General features: G+C 37.1%; 1 protein-coding gene and 1 pseudogene across 9 annotated transcripts in view; both read right to left on the minus strand.

The window, feature by feature from the left end:
- LOC140849644 (protein yippee-like 3) overlaps positions 1–22,143 on the minus strand; it is a 43,443-nt pseudogene extending 21,300 nt beyond the window's left edge.
- The window catches only part of PCDH7 (protocadherin 7), a 404,329-nt gene that overhangs the window by 299,210 nt on the left and 82,905 nt on the right, over positions 1–22,214 (minus strand). The gene's annotated exons all lie outside the window — the stretch shown is intronic.

Below are 22,214 nucleotides of genomic sequence, written 5' to 3' on the forward strand. Positions count from 1 at the left end.
GGTTGAGCCCGGAATGCCCTACTGTGCCAGCCAGTATGGCTTAAAGTGCTCCAGATATAATGAAGTCCAAGGCACTCAGCTCAACTAGTGAGGTTAAACAGTGAGTAATTTTGACAAGCATTCAAGGTCATAATAATGCAGATGGGTGTATTCTTAGGGGTTTTTATCTCTGAGGCAGATATTGTAATACCATCATGGAATGAGCTCAGCCAGCTAGAGCCAGACATTTTTTTTCCCCATTATCCTAACCTCAGGGATGCAGGTTTTTATCATATTATTTTTCCCAGATCTACTGATCATGCTTTCAAGACTATTACTCTTCACAATAAAACTTTCAGGAGAGAAATTTAAATTTTCATAAACCACAGTAAATGTTGCTATGAAATAAATTCACCAACACATACAGTCTCCTGGGCAGCATAGGGTAGGCCTTAGAAAATAACAGGTGTTTGAAATCATTGATAATACTTTCCCCTACACTTCCTGCTTCTTCCACATTGCTTGATTTTAAACTCTATTTCCCTAACCACAAAATATATATATATATAAAATCCGGATTGTTAGTTACATAGTTTTCCATTTCCTAGGCTTATTTCCTCCTGTGATTCTCTGCAGCTATCCTATATTACTAATACTTTCTGTTTTGTATGCATGCATTTTATCCCCGTTATCACTAGTAAACTGTGTTCTCAGTAAAAACACAGAATACTTCTTACTTATCTTATTCATCTCTGCCTTACGTGCAATACTTTATAAATAATAAATGCCCAATAAAGTGATGAAATGAATTAGCTTCATATTTTGGCTTTTCTATTAACTATCTGAGTCAACCAAATACAGATTATATAAAACTGAGAATTAAGGATTAGAATAAATTAGAACTGCTAACGTCTTCAATCTTTTTGTTTTGGCCTAATAACTGTTTGAGTCAACCAAATACGGATTATATAAGGTAGAAAAATGGAGATTAAATTAATGTAGGTGTGCTTCATGTGAAATAAGGCTTTTTTTCATATTTTGTGATTTTATTGCCTATGTCTTCTTTGGAACTATACTTAGTGCAAGGAAAACACCTTACATTAATATCTCCCTCATTCTCCCTTTGAAAAAAATTTAACTATCCATATTTATGGATACATTGAATACTTTTATCACCTCATGAAATAAATAGAACAGATACTGTTAGCCCCGCTTTACAGATGGTGAAACAGAGATACCATGATGCAACAGAGATACCAGAGTATCACCACACAGAGATACAGATGGTGAAACAGAAAAGGGCTGTGAGCTGCCCAAGGTTATACATATTATTAACTGGCAGAATAAACACTAAAACATCTAAGTCCTAGCCTCGGCCTCGTACTATGCCCTTTTTTCCGCCTTGCCATAGATTCTGGGATGAGCCTGCCGTACGATTGGATTTCTCAGCTCATGGGAATCTGTGCTCCCCGCGGATGACTTTTTATTATTATTACTGATAAAATTATTATTAATTTCCCTCACACAACCTTGCATGTGACACATAGACCCCACCCTACTCGTTTATTTTTATATATGGCTCTCCTATTTCTCACTCTATTTAATATACATGTAATTACACTTCTTCAAGTAATTTAATTAATGGATTTATATGAAACCACCATTTTCTAAAATTTAAGTTTTTTAAAAATAAACAGGGACAATAGTGAAATTACACCTTCCTTTGTGCAATTTTTTCTGACATTTATAGAATATTTTGCTGTATAAATCTAATTAGTAAATGATAAATAATAGATCTCAAACAAGGGAATATCCTTAGATGATTATGCAAAGGGAAAAACATTGATTTTGGTCTGCTTGAACGAATGTCTTGGAAGAGATTCAGGATTTTTTTTTTTACTTTCATCTCTATTAGTGAAAAACTGAAATGAATATTTTTACCAAAGACCATCAAACACAATTCAGTTCAACAAGCACTTAGCGAAAGTTAACCATGTAGCAGACAGTGAGTTATAGTGGGAAGAAGACACGTGTAAGAAGATATTATCTCTGCCTTCACAGAAGCAGGAATCTGGTGTGGCTCAGAGATCACTTCCCTTGGATTCAAACACTGCCTCTCCTGCAGACTAGTGACGTGTCCTTGTGCCTCAGTTTCTCTTCTACCAAAGGTTGATAATAATTTATCTTGTACCTTGCTTTGGTTTATTTACTGCATAAATTACATATTTTTGTGGGGGGCGGGACCGCTGCCAAACGCAAATGAAGGACCCTTTGTCCATAAATGAGCAGGAATTACAGAAAGGTGGCAGTGGAGCCCTAAACTAAGGGCAGGCCCTGTGTGACTGCAGAGTCCAGTGCCCAAGAAGCCAGGCTTGGTGATGAGGAAATGATTAGTATTTGTAAAGCGGTGAGAAGAGCAGCCTGGCAGGAGGTAAGTGTTGTGTGTTGGCTTATTATCATTAAAGAGTTTACAACTTCATTGAATGTGTAAGAAATATGAAGGAAAATGGTTGTTTTTATAGATGCTGAGGAGATCTCAGTTTTGAATGAGCTCCAAAGTTTGTAAAGATGTTCATATCTGCCCTGGATTTGGTGTCCTGTCACCAAAATATACAATCTCTTAAAAATTCCACAGAGATCATTTATCAGTCTTTCCTTCAAACAGCATGTACGGAATGTACATTTTTCATATGACATTTCATATGATTTTCATTTGTCACTTCCCATTTGTTTACCTGCAGAACTTTTATCTCAGCATGGCACACAGTGCATTTAAAGAAGACATTCAAGTCCTGGTCTTGTCTCTACTGGGCAGATAGATAGTACTTTCAGTTTATTACTTATTTTTTACATTTTCTCCCCAATATTCCCACCTTAACTGAAAAAAAAGTACATTTTTGTGGTATCAAAATAGATCCCCATCTCAAAGATGTCCACATCCCAACCCCTGCATGTCACCTTGTAGCAGGGTGCAGGGTGATATTAAGGTTGCAGGTGGAATTATGGTTGCCAACCAGCTGACTATAAAATAGGAGATTATCCTGGATTACCCAGGTGGACCAGTGAAATCACATGGTACCTTAAATGTGGAAACAGGAGGCAGAAGACATTAGCACCAGGGAGATAGAAAGTGTGAACACCGGCATTGCTGACTTTAAAGCTGGAGGGAGGGGCCATGAGCCAAGAGGCAGCCAGGCTCTAGAAGCCAAAAAAGGCAAGGACGGATCCTCTACAGCCTCCAGAGAGAAACACAGCCCTGCTGCAGCGCTGATTTTTATCCCATTGAGACTTCTTTATCATTTCAGACCTCTGACATCCAGAATTCTAAGATAGTAACTATGGGATGTTTTAAGACTCTCAATTTGTGGTAATTCTTATAGCAGCAATATGAAAACAATATAACATCTTTATTTATATGTATGTGCATACACATATATGCATGTGCATACACACACACACCCACACACACACCCAGATATACTGGTGAGCACTGAGCACTGCTGTCCTTAAGGTCCATCAAATACACAAGCTGTTCTTGCCTGAAATCAGTGAGGAATCTCCCTCCACGCTGAATGCCAAATGAATTCCCACCATTCTGCTAAGATACTGAGGTAGAAAATGAAAAGAGCCTGCCTTCCATGACCTAGACGGAGAATTTTGACCCTCCACACTGGTTCTACTGCCCTGAAACTACACCTCCACTCCTGTTAATCACATTAGTTGAGGTTAATATACTTACTTACCTGTCTTACTCACTAGACGGGGACAGCCTGCAGGAGGGGAACTGTGTCATTCATTCATATCTCCATATCCATAGCATGGCAGTATGTGGCATACGGCAGATCCATCAGTGTGTCCTGATTTATGTACTGAACAAACAGCTAGAAATTTCTTATGCACACACACACACACACACACACACACACAACACACACACAAGCACACAACACATATACACTGGGGTAAATTTACACCTTCATTTTACTTACTCCTAACAATTTTATAAGATAAGCACTATATTTGTTAGTGATGGTAGAGTTGGATAGTAAGTTCTGGTTCAGAAATCCAGGCTTGTGGCCACGAGTCATTAGAATTTTTAATCACAGTTTGAATACTGGTCAATCAAAGAACACAAGGCTTCATTGCTATCAGTCAATGTAGCATCATATTAACTAAGAATTGGTCAATGCTCACAATATATCTGATTTCAGGATACACAAGATACATCCAATAGCATAAAATAAAGAAAAACAAAAACAAAACCTCTTCAGAAACCTAAAAGGTAGGTAGACACCATTCCTGCCACACATGGATGGACAAGTGAGATAAAATTCTTCAATAGTGGAGTCACAGGGTCTATTTTCATATTATGGATTTTATCCTTTGTAGCTGAAACCCAGTGTCACTTACCCATAGCAAAGAAACCCCTCACAATTCTGCCTCAACTTGTGAGCTGAGCTCAGTTCTCAAAGTAGATAAATTTGTATTATTTCAAAAGAAAGTTAACAAATCCCATTCAGTCATTTGTAAATTACTATGCTTTTCTGAAGTGTCACTTTTGGGAGCTCACTGAAAATAATAAATCACTTAAGTACTAATTCACATGCAGCCAGATCTCAATGAAGAGACATGCATTTAAAAATACACAATTAGGAAAATTATGAAATATCTGAAATATGAGCCATCCACACAACTTTAATTTTAGGTACAGAACTCACTAGCAGAAATAATACTTGCCTAGAGGAGCATGACAAAGAAATATTTTATTGATAGCTGTATATGCATCAATGATAACCCTATGAGTAAGGTGTTATGTCCATTGTACAGATTCAACTTGTTTCTGCACCAAGGAAAGAAAACAGGCCTTACACTGCCTTAACATGTGCTGGATAAACTGTAGCTAAGTTTGACTCTAATGTATCTCTTACTGGTTTGGAGTCAGCTTGATGAGGGAGGGTATGAGCAATAAGTAAAGACCCTTCTGTCTTTTTGTTTGCTTTTTCTATCTTAATCAGTTCTAAGAATAGTTTCACTGAATATGTAAATGATGGAAGATAATAATATGTTTAAATATGTTAGCATGCTCATATCTATGACCCTATTGTGCTACCAGGAACTTGTGCCCAGAACTTTACAAATGTTATCTCATTCGGTTTAAAATGTACATTACTCTCTGTATAGTTATACCCATTTTACAGATTGAGATTTTTATTTCATAGCTGTTAAAAGCCAAGACCTACAACTGAGCCCAGTTTGGTGAATTTTCCTTTCTAGTAGTTCTCATGGGGTGGAAAAAAGCAGGAACATATCTCATGTAAATTCCACTTATGACTCTCTTTGTCCTTTTAATTGTCCAGGCATAAATCAATGAAGCTTAAGAGGCATAAAATCTGGCCAGTTGGAGAAGAAGTTGAAACATCACAGATAACAGGTCGGATACACAAGAGAGCTATCAGTGCATGTGAGAGAGTAAAAATAGCATAACAAATAAGCAAAGGCACTAATGTAAGGCCACATATGGGAAACTGCTAAGTAATGGTATGTCTAAGCATACATACTTACAGAAAATTCTTTTGATGAAATGCTCTCACTCTCCTAAAAGTGATAAGACTTATTGTATTTAATAGAGAAAAGTCTAACAATCCAGACAAAGAAGAGAAAGAGTAAAATGAGTTGAAGTAAGAGAATGTAGTGAAAACTTGGAGGTATTATAAGGAAATAGAAATTAGAGAAGTAATATTTTTAGCTAGAGCAATAAATGTTAAGATACATGACACTTTTACAAAAATAAGAACAGTTTGAGAAATGCAAGAAACGTGTGGTGATGTTGACAAGAACGTAGATAATTCTCATTCTGGAATGGCTAGAAAGCTAACTAAAAGCAGAAAAGTAACCCCAGTGACCTCCAACCCCCCACCCCCCAGATATAGGTCCAAGATTTCTGTCATTATTAGTGTTAGCAGAGCAGGAAGGAGTCAAGATAAATGAAGAAAAACAAGTCGTCTCTAAACTGGGAAATGGGAGCCAGACACGGAAGGAAAGAAAAAGAAGCATGAAGGATGATTTAAAAAGGAGCTGAAATAAAGAAAACATGTTATTTTATTTTTATCTTTTTTACTCCAAAATAATGAAATAGAAAATGTGCAAAATGTGGAACCTAAATCCATCAACAGCAGGATGTACAAAATTACCATGTCTCTATTACATCACCATATGTAGTACTTTTGATTGCTAATTACACTATCAGATGTATAGATGTATGTGATATGAATAATTTATCTTCTGGGTTTTTTTGAACCTAACTTTGGTTCTTGCATACATTGACAAGATTCAAGTCTATAATGTACATGATGTGGAAATGTAGTTTTGAGTAATTATGATATAAGTATACACTTTCCAAAGCATTCATATTTAATTTAAATAATGTGCATTTAGGTATCTTAGTTGAATTTGATTTGACATGTGGTGCATTTTTAAATGTCTCAAGATGAGGGTCTATTAAAGAAAAGACTGCTATAAAATAAAGAGTGATAAAAAGAAAAATGAAAAGAAGCAGAACAAATACGTTTTACAAGTCAGCATGCCACAAAACCAGGGCAGATTCTGATTGGCTAGACACGCAACCATGATTTACTAGCCTATTTGCTCTGCTTTTCAATAAATAACATGGTGTCAATGAAGCAACTGTCATATCGTAAAGAATGCAGGCCATAAAGTGGTCCACGTGACAATATATCAACAATTTTTTTCCATCCCCCTTCTATTTTAGAACAAATTGTGTGCAATAACACGATAAAGGTTTCCATGTTTTAGTAGACATATTTCTAAAAACTGTGGATCATGCAAATTATTTGGTTCTTTTTCCCTCCCAGTTTATTGAAAGCAAGGATTGGTGGCTTTATAATATTCTTATCTACTTAAAATAATGACAAGTGGCAAGATTTCAATCTAGGCACCTGGTGGTAGAAGAATTACCCTTTATTGCTGTTAAGAGAGTTCTGAGAATGTTTTCTAACAGTTGGCATTTGCAGAAGTACTTCATGGACACCAGTTAGGTACTGCTGACAATTGCTTCATGAAATAGAGCCATATCTGTGGGCTCAGGCTGTTGCTTCTAAATACTGATATATTGATACCCTAGTCACTAACCACTTTGCTACTGAAGGGCAAAATCTGATTTATTCATACTGCTTTTCACCTTCCAGATTTGCTTACAATTTGGGAAATTTTTAAAACCACCGCTCTATTTCCTCTCTACTAATCCATACCATTTGCTTTGTCAACTCATTGTATACAAATGGACTTCATTTGTTTGGTAACTAAGAAAATAAAGGGACCATTTTCCATATTCATATATGTATATGCATTTAATTTACATTAGATATTTAATTAATGCTTGTGTAATGAAATGTTGCATTACATAAATAGAACCACTTCATTTTTCCTGCCTATAATGTGGTTCTGTGGGGAAAGTCCTTGCTGTTGCATCACACAAAACCCTAAAATCAATTTCTCGAAACCTCCTTCTCCTCCAGAACCACACACAGAACAGAAAAGCAGCTGATGGACTGGCCCAGTTAGAGAAGACGAAGTAAGAGAATGAAGTGTCAATACACGTACATCCGCACATGTACATGGGTTAGAGCTTCATCACACACGGACATCAACCTTCATGTCCAGGTTAGTTTACTCAGGTTAGTTTACTCAAAGGAAAATGTGCTCTAGTAGCAACATTCAAAAAGTGCTCACAAGGCTTAGAGACCATTAGAAGCTTTTATAAAACATAGTCAAATGACTAGTACAAATGAATACAAAATGCATTGATTAAATGTTGCTATTAATATCTATAGTTAAAGAAAAATTCAAGGTCAAGATAAAGGCATGCTGTACACAGAGCCTTGTGAATTGAAAACTAGATAGTATCTTGGACAATCATAGTTTCACACATGCATGACAGTAAATGGGCATATCGTGGGTGGAGAATAGCACTTTAACAGAGAATCACTCTAACCAGAGAACGATGCTCTTGGGACAATGATCACCAGCTCTTAAAACACTTTTTTTTCTACAAGAGTCAATTCTGAAACACATGCATGTTTATGAACCACACTTTTTTTTCATTATGTTTCTTTCACAAACTATAATGAGACTCCATGATGAATACATATATTCTCACAATGCACACTGCCTCCTTAAGCAAACAGAAGAATATGAGGGGGATCACTGACACTGCTTTTAATCTACTAATATATGAATAACTTGGCATATCTCATATGTTGGCAATGGTAATTAAGAAGTTCATTGTGCCACATGCCACTTGAGAGTTCGTCCTTATTGGTCACCAGAATCAAATTAATGACTGGCTCCAGCAGGCATATATTATGTATTTACTCTTCTTGCTATAATTTATGCACATGACATTTCCTCTGCTTTCAATATCTTTTCCTGCTTCTTTGCTAAGGAAAATATTTACTGAGCTGATATTTATTACATACTTTCTATGTGCCAGCCATTGCTATAAATATCTTATATATCAACACCCTTTATTCTCTCAATACTATAATAGTACCTACCAAGTTTTTTTGAGAATTCAATAACTTATTATTTGGAAAAGTGCTTAGGACACTGCATGGCACACAAAAAGTGCTACATAAGTGTTTGCCAACCAATCATAAGAAACAGGTTGTATTTGTTATTCTCATTTAACAGATGAAATAATGGAAGCAGAGTTGGATTAAGGAACTCCCAGGGATCATGAGCAAACGAGTGATGGAGCTGAAATTAAAACACCAGCCGTTCAACTTCAAAACCTACATTCCTAGCCATTCTTAACAACCAGGCTAAACCACTTCACAAAAATGTGCATGGATTGCCCCTTCAACAGCTTGATCTTAAACACCTCCTCCAAGAACTTTCCAGAATTTATATCTACACACACATTAGATTGTAGGTGTCTTGAGAATACAAACCACATCCTGTCACAGTTTTCTCCTCCAGGGTACTTTCACACCGATCTGCACGTAGCAGATATACACTAAATGCATGGACACCCATGTAGACTGATGGCCTGTGAGTATAATGTAAGTGATAATGTTTTAACTTTAAAAATGTAAGAGATATGCACTGAATATTTTATGCTTAAAGATACAAATATCCATCCAGTTTAATTATCCTTCTATTTTTTATTTCAGAGTAGGTGACACTCAGACATCTATCTGCTCAGTGACCGCTCTCTGTACTTACTGTTTCCTAAAGTATTCCTTAAAAAATACCCTCACAATCCTGTATGCATATTTTTGTACTTTTCAAACATGAATACTGCTGTCCCATCAGGTTTGGGTTTGTGCTTCTGTTCTACCTCTGTGAGCTGTACTAGCTGTGAGTTCTGGAAAAAATGGCTTAAGCTCTAAGAACCTCGGTTGCCTTAGCTTTCAAATGGGAGTTCCGGTACCTACTTAATAACCTGGTGGGGAAGATTAAACAAAACAAAATGAGAGTGGGCCTCGTAAGTAAACTGCTTCGCAAGCTTTATGCAAAGAAGGGAGGTATAAACTACAAACCAATCAACACACAAGTGAAGTTTAACTAGCTATTTGGTTTAGATATGTGGATTTTCTTTGCATTCTTATCTCTCTAATACTGACGTAGAAATGTATTTGTGTCATTTATATACACACCAGCTGTCAGAGGTGGGATACATAAGAGAAAAATCTACAGTAGCATTGTAAAATCAAGTTGAAATTCAAAACTGCCTAAGAATAATCAATAGCCAGATAACAGTATCTTTTCTAAACGGTATGGTCCGCCACATTTGGTGATTTGGAAATTTCTAGATGTTGTTGGAGGGGTATATCCACTTCTTGGTACAGGTCCAAAAAAAAAAAAAAAGAAACTTCCTGATTCTTATTTCCAAAAGTGATGCTGCAGGTCAATACTGCCTAAAGTGGAGCATGTCGGGAATAAGCTCCGGAATGGCTTTTAATATACTAGATATGCTAGAGGCTCAGTTGCACTAACGATGATTATTGACAAGCTGTATTACTGTGATGCATTTTTTAAAAGGATATGTTTACTCCTAGAAGGCACTGTTCCAAGTATATCTCAATGTCCAGTGCATTTATTTGCGTATATTATCCTTGTCCCAGAGAACCTAGCTGCAATATGACACAATACACAGACTTTCTGTAAGTCCTGCTTCCCTTCTAAAAAAATCCACAATGACATTTATGATTTTAAATTCAGTATAGGTCCTTGGCATAAATAAATAAATAAATAAACAGTAGTGCTACCATGGCTTTAATGAGGTTATCAAATGGAGCAAAATTTAGGATTTTCTATTAGGTTTGCAAGACTGGCCAACTAAGAGAGAAGCCATCTTTGTGGCATGAATAATGAGAAGGATACAGCAATAAGGCTTAAAGGGAAGAAACAAGGTAGAAAGAAGGGATGGGGGCAGAAAGGATGGAAGAGGAAAGACAAAAATAGCTTTTATAGCCAGATACAAACCAGAAGCCAAATCTGAAAAAAAAATTCTACATTTATCCAATCACGTTTCCTACTCTTTCAAGGTACTGGCAGCCACTCCACTTTATTAAACATTAACTTAAAAAGCCAGTCAATGCTTGGCCTATTATCTGACCTGCCATTTTAGAATCTTTAAAAGAAAAAAAAACAGGCATACAAAAGCATATTAGTATCATTTAATATGTTTGAAATGATCCAAAGACTTAAACACTTAAACCCCCATAGATCTTTCTCAAAACTCCCTTCTGAAGTTTTGATTCTCTCCTTGTCATGTCACACATGTTCTTCATACTTCTACAGAGAAGCAGCCAATTAGGACCACCATCGGGGCAAAGTAGCAGTTAAGCAGCCAGCACCAATAACAATGCAGATCTGATATGTTTCCTTTTCCCTGGCTTGCTGACAACCCTCAGGAAATGAAGCATGTGGTTTCAATGAAGTCGTTTTTTAAATCTTAATGTGGCATTGATCTATCTTAGGATTCCTAAAGGTTCACAGGCAATACATTAAAGGAGGGGAACTAACAGCTGAAATGAAAAAAATAAACGAAAGCTTAGTTATTATATACCAACATTCCATAAAGTGCAAATTAGAAATGGTTCTACATTACCCCCAAACACAGTATCAGTAAATATCTTGTAGATCTTATCACAGATTTTCAAAGTCAATGTTGAAAAATTAATTATGTTAATAGTATACCTTGTGCATAAACCAAGACATGATTCAACGAGGCTGAAGCAATAGAGGGAGAAATACATGTACTAATGATAATACCTAGTGTCTAAGTGGTAGCTTTCATCTGTTATTGGCACTGCAGTCCACTCCATTGCGTGAGATAAAAACCACAGAATAATCTTTATGTCTTCACCCTTTATGTCTGAACACAACATACCCACAACTATTTCACTCCATCTTCACATACCCCATGCATCTCTCCCTGTCCTTCCTCCACCACTGCCACTTGATTTGTTAGGTTACTCACCATCTGCCTCCCACAACCTACTCCAGTCTCTTTGCCACTGATTTTTGTCCTCTCAGTCCATCTGCTGTCAGAATTATCTTCCTATAATACAAATCTCAAATAATTACTCTTTATAAGCTTCGATGACTTTCCATTTCCTAAGGAGAAAGTCAGAACACCTTTTCATGGGTTTTGGATGGCTCCGAGCTACCTGTCATCGCAGTGCCTTCCCCTCACATTCTGAGCTATGTTTCCGCTTCCTTAACCACAACGGAATACTTGTGGCTTTAAAACCATTTTTATGCTCCTCAATTTTGTTTGTGTTATTTCCTCCTTCTCTGCCAGATAAAATTTTACTCATGTTCATGGTCAAATAGTGTCTCCTCTGTGGAACAGACCCCTCCCCCAAGGCAAGGCGATATCTCACTATGTCCTCCAGTAACTTCTGGCATATATCTCTATTAACGGGTCGTGGTAAGCGTTTAGGAGCTTCATCTTCGAATAGTATACCATCCACATATAGAAGAAGAGTATTTTGTTTATTCACTCTTTTAAGGTTAAAATGCCTTTCATTTGCCTTCATAACCACAATACCACAAGCTCAACGCAGAAGTTTCCTGGGAGCATATTAAATCAGGTTTCAGAGCAGGTAGTGTCATTTTGCCCACTCTTTGGAATGGACAGAGAACATGCACAGGTTATACCAGGTGGGCAATGACCCAGAGAAAAGACAACGAAGGCTTTGAAATCTATCACAAAGAGGAGCGGAATAAGGAAGATTTCCCAGATGGTGGAGGAGGATGGGTGCCTATGAGGGAACAAAAAAAAAAAAAGAAACCTCATTTTAAATACACGCTATCAGAGAGACAGCCATCAAAACGGGTTCTGCCTTTGCTATGACTGTTAGTTCTCTAAAATCTTCCTAATTTACTGGCCTCTTGAGGTTCTAGGTTCTTTACTCCAGAATTCCTAATGAATAAAAGGAAACTGGTTTTTCTGAGCAAAACAAGAAAAAAAGCACTTTTGGAGTGAGATGCAAAAAATAACCCTAAAGTTAGAGAAACTGGAGATTCTCACTTTTGGTTGGGTGCTTTTTATCTGCAGAGGCAGCATGCTCAGACCCGTTCTGAGACAGCCTGTCCCATTCTGGGATCATTTGAGTATGTTAGATTTTCAACTCCTCTACACAGCAATAGATTCTAGCTTCTCATATTATTAATCTAATAAGAACCAAGAGTTTCTATAACACTATTTCAAGGTGCCGCTATAGTATTTTAGTCTCCAAAAGACACTTTTTTTTTGTCTTAACTTCATTGTTTCATCGTGTACAAACTCTACAGAACAACGAGAGCAGATACACGTCGGGTAAGAAGGGCCCGGTGAGGTAAGTTCACAGGGCAGACAATGCACTGGGGCCAAGAGAGCAGTACACAGGCCATATCTATAGGGAAGGCGGGGCAGAAAGGGATTAAAAACAAGATTCAAACCAGCCAGATCACAGGGAGGTGCAGGGGTGTCGTGCACCTTATGATCTCCCCCCAAGGTCACAGTGCATGCAATAAAGTATATGTACAGGAGCTGGATTCCTCCTCTGCAGGGTCCCTGAGGGTCCAGAGCGCCTTGGAGTGAGTGGTGGGAAGCCACTGGCTCCCCCTGGTGCCCAAGCCGGGTTGGAACCACATGCGGCAGGGGTGGCTGTCAATCCCAGCTGTTGTCTTTGATCATGTGATTGAGTTCAATGATGTACTTCCCCTCTTTGTACTTCTGGCTGCTCTCGAAAGCCTGTTTATATTTCCAGCCCAAAGTGGTCTTGCAGTTCTCGCAGTGGATGTCAGCGACAGCATGGAGGCCTGTCAGCAGCACCCGCTCCTCGGCTGGCCCACCGCCCACGTTCACCTTACACGGAGTTGAAGAGGTAGGCATGCCCCTGACTTCCCTGGAAAGACTTGGAGATGAGCTCATTGTGATTGGCCAGGTGAGTGCGGCAGTGGGCACAGCTATACCTCCAATGACAATCATCCAAGTAGGCCTGAAACGTCTTGGGCTTTGAAATCCACACCATGGCCCCCCATACACAAGGTAGCCTCATATTTAAATTTGCAAGGACTTTATTGTAATCTCAGCAGTATCTGGTTGTCAGAAAGAAGATGCAATAATGGACTATGATCACTTTGCACAGAGTAACGACAGGTCTAGCAGAAAATGTTTAATTCTAGGTGATGGCTCCTGCAGAGTCAGGAAGGGGCACATACTAATAAGGAATTGCTAAAAGGTACTGGTGATGACACACTCCAAAAGCAAGCTCAGCAGATTTCCTGCAGCTAATAGAACCATTACTGCATGTCAAGCTATGAAAAATACCAAAGGACAGGAGCACCGGAGTGAAAGGGATAAGATACCAGCAACAAAAAGAGATAAATCATGCCTCCAAATTTTTTACCAGCTGAAAGTGAATTTAACCACATTATCAAATCTAAGAAACGAAACTGTGCCAAAAAATTTGGACAGGACAAACAATCTCCATGTCTTAATTTGTTATAAATATCTGTACTGTAACCCAAGTCTTCACTATACTGGCATCAGTCCAAAGCTCATTCCTAATAATGCCTGCATTGTCTTCTGCTATTACACCCAGGCTCTAAGGCTTTTATCTTTGTTATTTAATGCTTTATTTTTCTCTTTTCTTCTTACTCATGTATAAATGCAAAGCTGGGCAAATGAAGAGGGTAACACATGAAAAGGATCCTATTGCTCTAAAAGGGCATGAATTCTTCACACTGTTTCTAAAGGCTTCTGTTATCACTTGAAGACTGAGTGTCAAATAGGTTCTCTAGAGAACTGGGAGCCAGACAAGGAATCATGCCATGGTCCCCAGAATTCGTGTAGATTATCCTCTGCTCACCAGCACTCACCACAGTGTCATTCTATAAGGACAGCCCAAGAAGCACCTAGGCTTAAAAGCCACATATTTGAAATGTCTAACTGGAAGATATGTAAATATTTAATATAAAGAGGTGGAAGCACAAAATAAGTAAACTAAGATGGATATATAAAAATGCATACAATATCCCCATAGGAATGCAAAGTAGCTATTAAGACTTAGAGTACCATTTATTAGCCAGGAAAATAATAACACAAACAAAAGATGCATACGCAACACCTGACCTTTTACACAGCTCACTGTTAGTCTGGGCCAGGCTGTGGCTGTTTAATGTGACACAACAATGAGAAAATGTTTCTGGAGGTGGCACGTGACATTTCAAACCCAGCATTCACTGGCCTGCACCGTAAAACATTCATAGCATTCAGCCTTCCATTAGGCACGGCTTCACATTTACTCATTATTTTGAGTAAAATTGAAATTGAATAATAGAAGATTCCTGCAAATAAACATAGAAACAGGTACTCTTCGAAAATCAATTTGCTTAGGTTTTGTGTGTGTGTTTGGGTGCTGGGTGGTGGGGGGACCCCTCTGATCCTCCCATCAGCTCACTAGCTAAGAGTTTAATGAATCATGTCTAGAAGAAGGAGGAAGCACTCAAGTTACCAGGCTGCCCTTTAAAAACTTACTCTGTGTTATCCGCCAGTATCTGAGATACTGATCCTTCGTTATCACCACTTAGTAGGCTGCCATATGATGGGGCTTAACTCTATTTATCTAACTCTTAATTTAACCGTTAATAAAAATTGAGCATCGAGGCACATGGCTCAGAAAGCTCTGAATAGTGCCTCTGGGGTACACATTTTATTCTTCCCACTGTTTCTATTCTGGTTACATCAGTATGCAGAAGCCATTTCAACTGAGTATTCCTAGACACAATAAAATTGTATGCAGAGGATGGGTCTGGGTTTAAATAAAAAGTTTCAAATTCTGGCAATTTGTACATGTGTACAGCACCAGCACACAGAAATCCTGGGCATCCATGAATGAGGGACATTTGTCAACTAGTGATTATGAAGAAAATCAATGAAGGAGCAGGGATATCTTTTTGTTCAAGTTAAAAAAGACAAGTGCCTTTGCAGCAGAGTAATGCTCCTTTATCTGTTTCAGGCCAGCCTACACAGTGAGAAATCTAGAATGGAGAGGACTATCTCTGCCCAGCATCTGAATTAGACCTTGAGAAGGCCACAGTCCCTCACTTTTTCCCAAAAGCAGTTTAGCCACATTTGTATTCTCTGGACATTCTGCCAAGCTGCAGACATACTAAATACCACAAATCAGTTGTGTAATTGCACATTCCCTTTCCTTTCAATATCTAAATTGGGTGACCATTTTCTGCTGCATGATATCAATTCTTCTGGAAACCCCAAAATATAAGGAAATGGATGAAACTCTTATTTTGGATCAGTGCTTGTTTGAGAATGCAAAGAGATACCTCTTGGTGATTTCTCAGTATCTGCAGACAGGAAGTGGGACAGGGTGCACAGACTTGGTCTTTAGAATTCGACAGACCTTAGTTTGAGTCCAGTGCTATCAATTACTAGCTATAAGGCTGCAGGACAAGTTATTTAACCTTGTCCTGATGCAAGACCTCAGTTCGTTCATCTGTAAAATGGGTAAAATAGGACCGATCTCACATCATGACGATTCAAAGTCACACATGACTGGCCTATTTGATAAATGCTTGAGAAATTTATTTTGTGATGATGATGCTACAATATCAGAAGTTGAACTGTAGGTCTTTTGTATTTTAATGAAGCATATAAAAACAGAGCAGTGCTGGGAACATGTGCTTAACATACCCTGCAAAATTCAATAATGACCTCCCAAGTTTTCTTCACTGTAAGTCTTTTTTATAAATATTGCATTTTCCTTATGTGTCATCTACAGTGAATCCCTAGGTCTGTTGTTTCTGCAAATGTGCCAGATAATCAGTATATCACATTTAAAACAAAATGTTCATACTCATATTAAAATATGTTGCTCCCTGCAACCCTAGCTGTTCCTAAATGAGCTTCATATTTCATATTCTGACTATATTTTACAGTCATTTTTATATGCCATGTGTTGCTGTGTTGGCCAGAACCTACATAATCTTAAAACTTCTTTATTCCTTAAAAAAAGGCTAGTGTTGTTTACTTAACATAAGCGTTTGACACAGTAATATGCTCAGTTTCCCATCAGAATAATACATTACTATTTTTAAATCCATTTGAATATGATATATTTTACACATTCCTTCCCATATGCTCCTTCATAGGCATTACTGGTCAAATATACTACTGCCTGTAGAACGGACTCTTCTCAGGGGTTAAAATTAAACAAGTATGAAGAATCATTCAGTTTAATACATCACTTTTTTGCATTAGTCCTTGAGGGTGCTAAAATAAGTTCTTTTAATTGTTTTTAAATGCCTGAGTTAAAAGTGTGAAAACAAAGATAACCTGGTAACTTAGAGTCTTTCTTGGTTTTTTTTTATATATGGAGATATTCTGTCAATAAAAATATGTATTTCATATTATTTCTTTTACAACTTTGGACCTATTTTGAAAGTATTCATACTATTTTCTCTTTTTTTCTATACTGTTCTATTGGTTTTTCTTTAATGGCAAAAATGTTTTCTATCATCAAGCTATATACAATTGTTAATTGAAATAAGCCTAAGAGTATTATTTTAAATGTTTAATCCTGGACTATTAGAGCTCTGACTATTTTAATTGTTCTGATCAACATTTTTATGAAAAGTCAAGATTCTATGAACATATTTGAAACACCACCCTTCAGACCGGGCATGTTCATACCTGCTCTATATGACTTCACACAGGTTTTACTCAGAACTTGTGTATAATCAGCTGGTTCCTATAACTTTACCTCAAGACAGAAATGGCCCTATTATCCATATCCACACCAATTCCTTCCAAAAATCTTTAAAATAATTTTCTGGAGGATTTATCCTTCAAAAAGAGATGAGCAATCTGGTCAAGCTGATTACAGGAATTTATTCACAGTATCTTGCTAGAGAAAAGTTCGATATATTGAAAACGATCGAAGCAAAATTCACCAAGTAAATGATTTCATGATCAACTTTAAGTAATTATTCAAGGAACTATCATAACATAACACCCTCGCCAAATTAATGGCAGGTATAGACAATCTTAAGATGAATCATTTAACTTGTTCTTAGCAAAGTGGCAACAGAGTCTATTTTTACTGGATTCAGTTTTCCCCTAACAATGCAGAATTCTTGTACAAGCACAAAACCACCTGCACTTAATTAATCACACAATCCACCCAAACACTATCAGATCCCAGGAGAATGAGAAAGTATAAATACATTTATTTAACTATATATCCACATACACAGTCAAGTAAAGTGTTCGATGCATTTAAATCAGGGCATATCTAAATGGTCTAGAAAAGGCAGCACTGCTCTGCCCAACCAATTAAATATCATCTCAACGCAGCAGCACAGTCAGGCGTGGGTTCCCCCTCAGGACTTTTTATCCTCTTAATCCTGATTTTTCTCCCTAGAAAGCATTTGTTGCATTGAAAATCCTGGTATGCACACTGGGAAATTTCAAAAAGCGCTCATTGATTCTGAGGCACAGCCCCACCACCCATACAGAGAACAAGGGACCCATCGCCTTAAGACAAGTGCTCATCAGTGTGGTGTGTTCTTTGGGCCACAGCTCAGCCACCTCGGTCTCACCCTGTGACAACAGAAGTAATGCCGCCTGAAAAGTGTCCTTCCCTTCCCCGTCAGAAGACAGAAACCCGAAATGGTTAGGAATAGGAATAATCATAATGAAAATCAGTAAGACTGAGCTTTAGAACTGTAGGTATAGGGGAAAGAAAGAAGACTATAAGTGAACCTGCTGGACTCCCTTTTGCAATCTTCCCTTCCAATAATCCTTTGTTTTCTCAGATTTTGTCGTGCTTATTTGTTAGTCATGATATTCCCTCAGGTTAGTTTCCTGGGATCATTAAGCTGCATATATTAGAAATAACACTGCCCTGGGAACCTGGTGTTCTAGATTCTAATTCAAACTGCCCCAGGAAGAGGGGGCTTGTCTGAAACAGGGGCATTTGATAGATGCTATCTAAGTCTTAATCAGTAAAAAAGTCTTGACTTTCCAGTTCTGCAGGGAAAACCTGAGGTTTACAATGGTTATCTGGTTACCTATCCATAAATAGAATTAATTACGACAATTGGAATTGTTGAGCTCTCTTCAAAGGGAAAAGGCTACTCCCTCATTGCAGGAAGAAATCATCTGGTTTTGGGAGTTAACAACAGTCAGTCCCAAATTACAGAAAAACAAAAAAAGCCTCATGTTGTGGATTCCAAAGCCTTCATTTGAGTTGATAGGAGAGTCAGAATATGGAGACTCCAAAACATTAAATAATTTCCTTGGTCAACACAACAGATAAGATAAGTACCTACTCTTGACTAGGTACTGTGATATGCATAATGGATACAGCAGTGGAAAAAAAACACCACAATAATTCCAAAAATAGATAAGAGAGAAATCAAATAAATAGGTAAATATTATATATATATACACACACACACACACACACATATATACATATATATACACACACACATATACATACACACACACACACACACACACACATACATAACATATCCCACGTGGGATGAAAAGAAACAGAAGAAAAGCGGGGTGCCTGGCATCCAGGAGGAAGGTGCTATTTGAAATAGGGTAGTCAGGAAGTTGTCACTGTTTAAATGTCCAGAAGGAGGAAAAAGGTTGACCTCTGTGGGGATTTGGAAGAAACGCCCACATTCTGAGCAGAAATTGAACCTGGCCTTGTTGCAAGAACAAGGGAGAGCAAGTAAAGCTGAAGCTGAGTGAGTGAGAGAAATGTGGTCAGAGATGTGTTTAGAGATGTAAGGAAGTCAGATCATGCATGGTCTTGAAGCTTTTGGCTTTAACTTGAAGTGAAATGGGAAGTCCCTGGAGGCTCGTGAACAGGGGAGTCATGTGAATTATATTTTTCAAGAATTACATTGATTACAGTTTTAAAAACACACTGTTCTGCGACCAGGGTTAGAAACAGGGGGACTAATTAAGATTCTTCAGACACTCTTTGCCACGCAGAAGAGATGGCAGAAAATTAAACACTATAATAGCATGTGTGCTCCTATACAAAAACAAAACAAGAAAGGCCCTTCCACAAAAATCCACAGTATCCAGTTAACTTTCCCCAAAGTATGAATACTCATATCAGAAGGGGAAAAAAAACAATGGGGGCAAAAAATGCATGTTCTTTAACAAATTATTTAAGCCCTTCATACTTCATTTGCTTTATATCATTCCTACACGTGTTTTCCCACACCTACTTACTTAATGAAATCTATAGAACAGATACATGTAGCCAAATGGAAAAACTGAAATCCAAATGTTTTTGTTGGGCAGCTGTTTTCTCTTAGGACTCACTAAAAATTAAACTAAGGCCCAAACACTAAACTTGACTAAAGTGATGTAACAAGTCAGCATACTGAATCATAGAGAAGGCATCTAAAAATGTTTAAGCATTATGAGTTAAAGGCGCCGACACCATGTTTCATCAAGCCCTCACACATCTTCAAAGACAGAAAGAGAAACCTGATGAGGATTCGCAAGGGTAGATGATCTGTCCAAGGACCTGTGGCAAGTAAACATCAGGCATCAATTCAGAACCAGGCGCCTATTCTAAATCCTGTTTTCTTCTTATATCACAGTTGCCTTGGTCTTGACGATTTTCTTCCCTTTAAATTCCTCAAAATAAGATTGCACGAGCCAAATGATCAAACACCTGAGGAGGGTCAGTACTGTCAATCACTTGCCTCGATCCGATCATCTGCATTCGGTTTGTTCACGGATTTCTGGAGTGATGCAGGAATAGACCACTAGCTGACTCGTAAAGTGGCCAACTGATGAGGTTCTTCTATGTTTGAATGAAAGTAAAATAAAAATGCTGGAGAGAAACCTTAAAATTGTCCCCTTCCCCCAGGATTTTCTGATGAATGCTCCACCCATCAGTATCTTTTTTCTTTCCTCTTTACAGTAAAATCCTGATTCAAATTCACTTAATAAAGCTTATCTTGAAAGGCAGGTATACTATTCTGTAGATTCTCCCTGTTTGGAGCACAGTGTTTTGTCTTCCGCTACCTAACTGAACAGATGAAAAAATACTTCAAAAATAATTCTGGATTCTCACGGTAAAAATATGCACTTTCCGCTCCCAAATCTAAGAGAAGTAAAATAAATCTCATCCCCAAATTCTACTTTATTTTGTAAAGAATTACAATACAGATTTAATTTAAAAGAGGCAATGTAATTAAAGAGGAAAGTCCTTGCTTACATGTTTTAAAAGGTCAGTGTCAAAACTTGACAAAAGAAAATGTGTTTCATACCGTACCTTTTAAATCTAAATTCTTGTTTAAACATTTCTTTACAAAGTCGATCACTGCAGGAGAGCAGTACTTCAGGGATTTTAGATCTGAAAATATATCTTGAAGCAAAATATGCCACTTGAGTTTTATACAAAAAACTCAAGAAGAACCTGACATCATTAGAAGAATTTCTTTAAATGTGTACAATATATTTTAAAATACATTTGAAGCCTGGATGTGTTTTTATGAGTTTACTATAAGACAAATAGTATATTAAGAAGATGAACAAAACAACTAATTCATCTGCAAAAAGTTGAAAATTAATAATTAATCCAGAATCTCACTGGATGAGTATCTATGTAATTTAGAGATCAGTCCAGTAATTTATTGAGTGAATCCACTTGCACTGTTTCAATGCCTTTTCTCAAAGTTCCATCTGTAGTAAGATCCTGGATTTATTTCTCTGGATTTTTTCATTAAAGAGTTTATATGTGCATGCATACATATATATAATACATACTTACAAATAAATGCAAATATATATTTATAGTCCTCATCACATAACTTCTTTTGGCTTTATTCTCTTTTGTATTAACATAGTGATTTTTACTTTTGTGCTTGTTAATCTGTCTCTGAGCTGTACTCTCTAAAGCCTACCCAATAGGGGGAGAGAGTCCTACACTATTTTTTACATTCCCATCACATCAAACATAATATAGGAAAGCAGATGCTCAATTCATGAGTCTTAATTAACACATTTACTTTAATAAAAATTATGGAAAAAATGAACTCCAATCTACTCTTACATCCTTACATTAGGAATTAAATTTGAGTAGCGAAGTATTCCAAAACTTAAAGAATATATTTAGATAATAAATGGTATAAAATTTATCTGATATTTTAAGCCTTAGCCATCTTTGCCAAAGGGAAAGGACCCATGTGATTTGTTTTCATTTGTCTTTGTATCACTATTAAGCATAGTGCAATGAATGGGGAACAAAAATTAACAGACATTGCTGTTACAAAGGGGCTTCCTCATATTAAGAAAAAATTAAATGAAGGGATCGCTTTTTCTAGGAGAGGACAAGGTAAAAACAATGCCAAACAATATTCTTCAGAGGAGAAAGAGTAAGTAAAATGGAATTGATGGTGCATTTCCTACCATTTCAAAATAATTCACTGAAAAGTAAAATAAACTAAAGTAAATCATAACTAAATGAGTCAATTCATATAATGAATGAAATTTTTACTGTGCATATGGTATGAAATTAAAGCTACAGAAAAATTTGGAAAGCCATGATGAAAAAAATTCCAGAGTATGTTCAAAATGATATTTGCTTCCTTCTTTTATATATAGATATTTACATGTATATGTAAACATTACCTATATGTAATATAAATAAATGTTA

This window comes from Manis javanica, chromosome 5 (genome assembly GCF_040802235.1).
Source record: "Manis javanica isolate MJ-LG chromosome 5, MJ_LKY, whole genome shotgun sequence".
Taxonomy (NCBI): domain Eukaryota; kingdom Metazoa; phylum Chordata; class Mammalia; order Pholidota; family Manidae; genus Manis; species Manis javanica.